Below are 6201 nucleotides of genomic sequence, written 5' to 3'. Positions count from 1 at the left end.
TAAACAGCTCTTGTGTCGGATTCTAAGCAATGCTCATGTTCAAGTGGTTCTTCAACAATAGTAAGTGAGGAAACACATAAAACTTAACTTGTTATAATCGTCTTTATGCAGTGCAATTTAGTTTAAGCTATTAATAGTTAGCCATTCTTCAGAGGTGGCTTTATTTTTAAACATCAGGAATACTTAGTATTTGTAGAGATTGTAGAAGGGAAGTAAGCATTATTGCATAATTAGCTGGCCAGGCAGACCAATCCAACTGAGACAGCAAGTGCAACAACTCTTCCACTGTTTCACCTCCTGCTTTGTGAACTGCTGTAATAGGGGTGCTGTTTTTTAGAACAAAGAGCTTCCACAAAGTAACAAATCCAGAATTTGCATGCATTATCTGCACCTGGCTTTTCCTCACTGTCATCAAGATGGTCAAGAAATCTTACTAGATTTAAATCTTGTGCTGCTGCTTGATTTGATTTTATTTAAATAAACAAAGACAAGACATTCCCTTGAGTAGCTGGATCCTTACTTTGCTGAAGTGGATTGTATACAAAATAAATCTTGTGAGTCCTTAATGTAGGCTGATGTGTATTGCAGTGTTTGGCTCACCTGTAGTAGTAGGACCTTTTACATCAAAAAGACATGGACTGCTTATTAACACATGCACTTGCACCAGAAGTCTTCAAACCAGGACCACTATGGTTTCATGAACTTTAATTCATTAGCAGAGAGAACAGTTTCTTGTATAAAAGCTTGAAAAAAAGATGCTGCAGGAGAAGACTGGGTATGAGAGCTGAATTGTGGCATAAGAACAGACATGCCACATCTAATACATCACAGATGTATTAGACCTTGATCAAATAATCTCCCTATGCCTATCGTAGCAGAGATACTAAAGTGTCAAGTTGTGTGATGCTGCATTAATCACTGTTTAAAATGTTCTAAAAGTTTCATTTATTGTCCTGAAAATTCCTGAGTATTGGGGGTTTTTTAAACATGCAGTACAACCATCTTGTATAGAAAGGACTGGAACTTTGTATGCATGTGTGAAGGGCTTGTCATCTGTAGAAATTGTAGAGAGATTTGTGTCATTAGTTCCTTTACAACCATCTGACCTTTTATTTTTAAGTATATAGGGAAACTCACTGCTGAAACACAGCTATGTAACAGCTGAACATCAGTGCCACTAAAGACAATTTTTTATATCCATCTACGTTACAGAGAATGTTACATCTAACAGAATAAAATTACTCGTTCTGGAACCTGACTGCAGAATGTGATTATTTCCAAGAAGCTATAAATACTTTTTTGCCCTAACTTGACCACTGTGCTGACTCCTTTTTGTTGCAGAGGCTGTGACCGCAATCTCTGCTGTCACGGACGTGTCCTAAGGCTGCACAGAAGCACAATGCATCTACCACATCCTAGCACTTCTCCCATAAAATGTGCATGTCCTAGCAGGACAGAATTTCGGGTATGCCAGACTAATGTGTGGGGAGACAGGCTGTTTGCAGGTGTCAGATATTTCAAGAAGGAACAGCTGTGCAGGGACTAGGAGGGGCAAAGCTGTGTGGTTTGTGCGAGGAAGAACTTCTAATGGCTTTAGCAAAAATAACAGTTTTAGTGTAAACACCCATTGTATTTAAGACAATGCATGGAGGAGAAGTGAATTAGACCATAATAACCACTTGGCTGGGCAGCTGAATCTCACTTGGTGTTTGGCATTGTATTGCTGACCTGAGAGCCCACAGCTTGTTTGCAGCCTGTGCATAAGTAACAAAATTGGTCATCGATTTTTGCAGGAAACAAGAATTTTTGCATATTTATTTACTTTTCTTAAGGGCTATCTGAGGTCGTTTTCAGGACTGACAGTCTCATTTGAGATTTTGAACAGAAAGTTTGCAAATCTGCCAAGGCTGCATTGTTTCCAGCACTCGGTTGTTCTTGAGACTGAATTCAATTGTTATCATCAACATTTTCTTCAGCAGGCAGTGTTTGTGTATTGTTAACTTCTCTCCATTCTTGTAACACCAAGTAGTTCAGCATGTGATAATGGTGTGCTGAGAAACTTTAATTTGCTGCTGCTTTGTCCATCTGCCAACAACTGCATGTAATGAAATGAGACCATCTGTGTTCAAGGTCAAACCCCTGGGTATGACTATACCTCTCTCGACTACACCTCTGTTGTACCCTTAGGGGCACCGCAGCCATCTGAAGGAGGGTGCTGAGGATCCAGATCATCTGGATAATTCTCTTGCAAATCAGCAAAGCAGGGGTTTGTACTTAAAATATGCAGTCTAGCAGTTGATACTATTGACTCCTGACTGCTTAAAGTCAGCAACAGTCTGTATATAGCAGGCTGCAGCTGAGGGTAAAGCTGTAGTAGATTGCTTTTTCTGAAGGGACACTGGATATGGGAGGAGTCTTGCCAATAGCAGTGTGAAACTGGGTGGCCTAACTTGAGCTGCTGCTGTAGCTAGAGTACAGGCACTATGGGTTTATATCTACCATGCAGAACGCAGAGAGACAATAACAGTGTGGCAGGGGTAGTGAAAGCCACAATAGCTCATGAAAAGCATGAGGTAAGGGTAAGCCAACACCAGAACCACCAGGCAAACCCCTTTCCTGAGTGCAGTTTTCTTGGCAAGCTCCCTGTCTGTTCAGTCTGTACTGCTGTGGAGTTATTTTAGTACAGGAACTCTTTCCTAACATACTTCTCTGGTGTGGCACAGACCTTTAAATTTGTCTGAGTCAACCTGCTGCAGTCCTAAGAGGTTTTCTAATTACTGCCTGCTGGTTCCTTTGCTAATTGCTAAGCATTGGTCTTGTTACATTCACCTCTATGCATCTGGTTTTTCCTACTCCACAAAGGAGAGTTCTTGCATTAACGTGGTAGGAAAGGGCAGCATTGTTGTCTCTGCCCGCATAAAAACATGTAAGTTATGAGACAAATACATGGTTTGTTCCCTTTTATTTGCCTTCAGGCTTTGGAAGCTTTAAGGTGTGTTCACTTTTCCAAGGGTTTGTTACCCTGCAGGCAGAAACTTGGGGGACTTTGTTTTGTTTTGCTCTTAATTTAAGAGTGTGATTTTTCTAAAAATATATTGTTATGAATCATGTTAGGACATGATTATTTACTTTTCTAAAACAGTATTATTACTTAAAGTGAAATTTAGCCTCTATCTATCCCAGGTTGAGGCTTGTCAGTCCCTGATACCACAATAGGAACTGTATTTGGTCTAACCATTCCCACTAGAATTCCTGTGAATTTCCTCATTGACTTTGAGAGCAGTATTTGCTCTTATCTGGTTTGTCTGGGCTGTGTGCATGGTTAGTAATGGTTATCAGTTTTAGGTTAATAAACTAAGGGTGGATTTAAACTGCAATGAGAAATTAAGTAGATACAAGCTCAGTTTGATGTAGTACCTGTATATGTGAGCGGTCCCATGCTCTCTGCAGCTTTGGCTCTCAGCTTTATAGGCAGTTCTGTGCTCCCCAGGTCTGCACCGTAAGTCTCAATGTTTGTAAGAGGAAAAGGAGCATTTTCTGTCAGAGACGAGTCCATCTTCACAGAAGGGCAGAAGTAATCAGCCAAAGTTTCGTAGTAGTCCTGGACCCTCTTCATCATCTTTTCGGCTAGTCTTTGTGGAGCCTTTCTTGATAAGGATTCTTGAGTGGTACACAAAGCTGGTTTGCTCTGAACTTAAACTAGGAGTAGCTGGAAATGTAGGGTACTAGTGCTTGCTTGAAGCACTAAGTCACTCGTTCCTAACTGACAGTTCAGAACGTAGCACTGATGACATTATAGCTTTTGCTTTAACAAAATTGTGTTCCATGCTGGGAAAAGCAGATGACAGGCAAGCTTCTGACAGATAGTATGTCTGTATGTAGGAGCTTTTGACAGACACGGGAGCATAAGAATATTCTCATATTCTTTCTAAATAGTGTATGCCTCTTGCTGATGCTCTGGGATGGAAGCAAGGGCCTGCACGCACATGCACACATGAGCAGCCAGAGAAGGAACACAGAGAGGATGCAGTCCTCCACTTGCTTCTGAAATAGCATTTTAGTTTAAAAATGGCTTTTTAAAAATGTGCTTTGATTCACCTTGCAGAGGTATAACTAAGCGCAGTCGTTTTCACTATAGTTTCCTCTCTTCTCTACTCTTCCTGCTTTTGTGGGTTGTGTTTATTTCAATAACTAAAATTGTTTGCCGTTTACCCACCCTTGGCCAGCAGAAAGATGAAAATGCAGGAATAGTGCGTATTAAAACACAAGCCAGCATTGCACCATTTCACTTCCTGTACGAGAAGTTGCAGCTCTCTGCCTGCCCTCAAGCAGTAGTCCTTGCCATGGATGTTGTTCACTTACTCTCATGTAGACGTTTTTGTAAGATCTAAAGTAATAGTCTGTTTTAACAAAGTTAATACAGTATGAAACACACATAATTTCAATGCTGTAAGACATCTACCAGATAATCATATAATTTAACTAAATTTTTTGAGGTTGTTGCAAAGTCTTGCCCTAGTGACCAAGCTTGAAAAGACAAATACTCCCTACAAGCCTTTTCCCTTAATATGATTAAACAACTGCCTAACAGTTTGCCCCAAATGCAGCTGCAAGTGTGGTACTGGGAGCTGACTTGCGTGATGTTTGAAGGTTGTACGAGCCTTGCAGTGGAGAGGCTGCTGACAGAAAGAGGGACTATACATATGGACTGATGTGCTTAGTAATTAAAAAATAATCTTTATTATAACTTAAATGTGATAGGAAATATGGTGAGTACAAATGCCACAAAACTAAAAGCAAAAAAAAAAAGAAAAAAGCAGAAGTCAGTACAAAAGGACACCTTGGAAAAATTCAGCTGATGGAATAGGCATGGTATAAAAACCATAACATGGTTATTTCACGTTCTGCAAAAAGAGTCTATATCCCTTGAACTGTACAAAATGTACTTTTTTAATTAAAGGAAGAATATATATATTTATAAATATACAGATATGTACATTGTTGTAACATTCACAGTAAAAAAATCCAAACCAAAACAACCCCTGCCTGCCCGTGTGTTTGGCGCAGGAGGCTTCCTTTTGATGTGAATTGTTTGGAATCTTTTCTATGTAGCCTATGCAAATTTGGATACTTTAATTGACATCTAAATAGCATCTCATGCATAATGAACACAGTACAGGAACACTCTTCTGTTAAATTCTATTCACCTCCCCTGTTAACTTAAGGCTTGTAAGCAACAGCTTGAAGTACTCACTGCCTTTCATCCTTGCAGTGTGGGGGGAGGACACGCATTTACTTTACCCTCTCTTTATTACTGCCCCCGAGGTCCGCTTTAGTTTGTTCTAGTTCTTTATATTGAAATCACTGTATAGAAGCTATGATTCACTAATTAGAGTGTATGAAATCCAATCCTGCCTGCAACTTACAGGACCAAACGGCTCTGGGGACTTGCGCAATTCACTGTATTCACTCCTTCTTTTTGGAATAAATAAATGCGCTTTAGCTTTTCATTTAGTTTTCAGAAACCTACGTGGTTGTTTGATCCCCCTCACCAATCTCTGGATTAATGATGGCTTGTTGCTGGAGGGCAAGAGCGAGGAAATAAAAGACCAGTGGAGGCATTTAGAATGAGTCACCAACATGACCCCTCCCAGGGTTTACATCATGCTGCTTCTGGAGGCAAAACCTGCAGAAACTTGCTCTATATTTCATGGCTGAGACAAAACTAAGAAAGCCGGGCGGTGTTCCCTGCTGCTGGAGTGTTGAGAGCCGCTCTGCAGTCCTGCTCAGGTGGCCTCCTGCTTGTCCTTGTTAGATACGGTATCGCACGTCTCAAGCTTTCACGACAACTTCAAGGAAGTAAATGTAATACTCAGTAAAATATATGAAGATGCCAAATTCTAAAAACTCGCAGAAGTTTGTTGAGGCTGAACAACTGCAATTTCATTATTTGTTACGAGTCAGTCAAAGTATTGTTCCTCAGCATCCAACTGTTCCATCATGAGCTGCAAAGGGGAGCCAATAGGAACTCTTAAACTGGATTTTAGATTTTGCTTTTCCTTTAAAAGTCTGTAAATTGCTACATTTTGGGACACTCTCATAGAATTCTTCAAAGTCATCCTTCTGCTCCCCGCACTGATCTGCAGCTCACTTTAGTGACTGTTAAATGTAGGCAGGTTCTTTTCCACCTGAAAAGCTGTG

Source organism: Mesitornis unicolor, unplaced genomic scaffold (genome assembly GCF_000695765.1).
Source record: "Mesitornis unicolor isolate BGI_N332 unplaced genomic scaffold, ASM69576v1 scaffold24693, whole genome shotgun sequence".
NCBI classification, from domain to species: domain Eukaryota; kingdom Metazoa; phylum Chordata; class Aves; order Mesitornithiformes; family Mesitornithidae; genus Mesitornis; species Mesitornis unicolor.
This window is presented reverse-complemented; position numbering follows the sequence as displayed.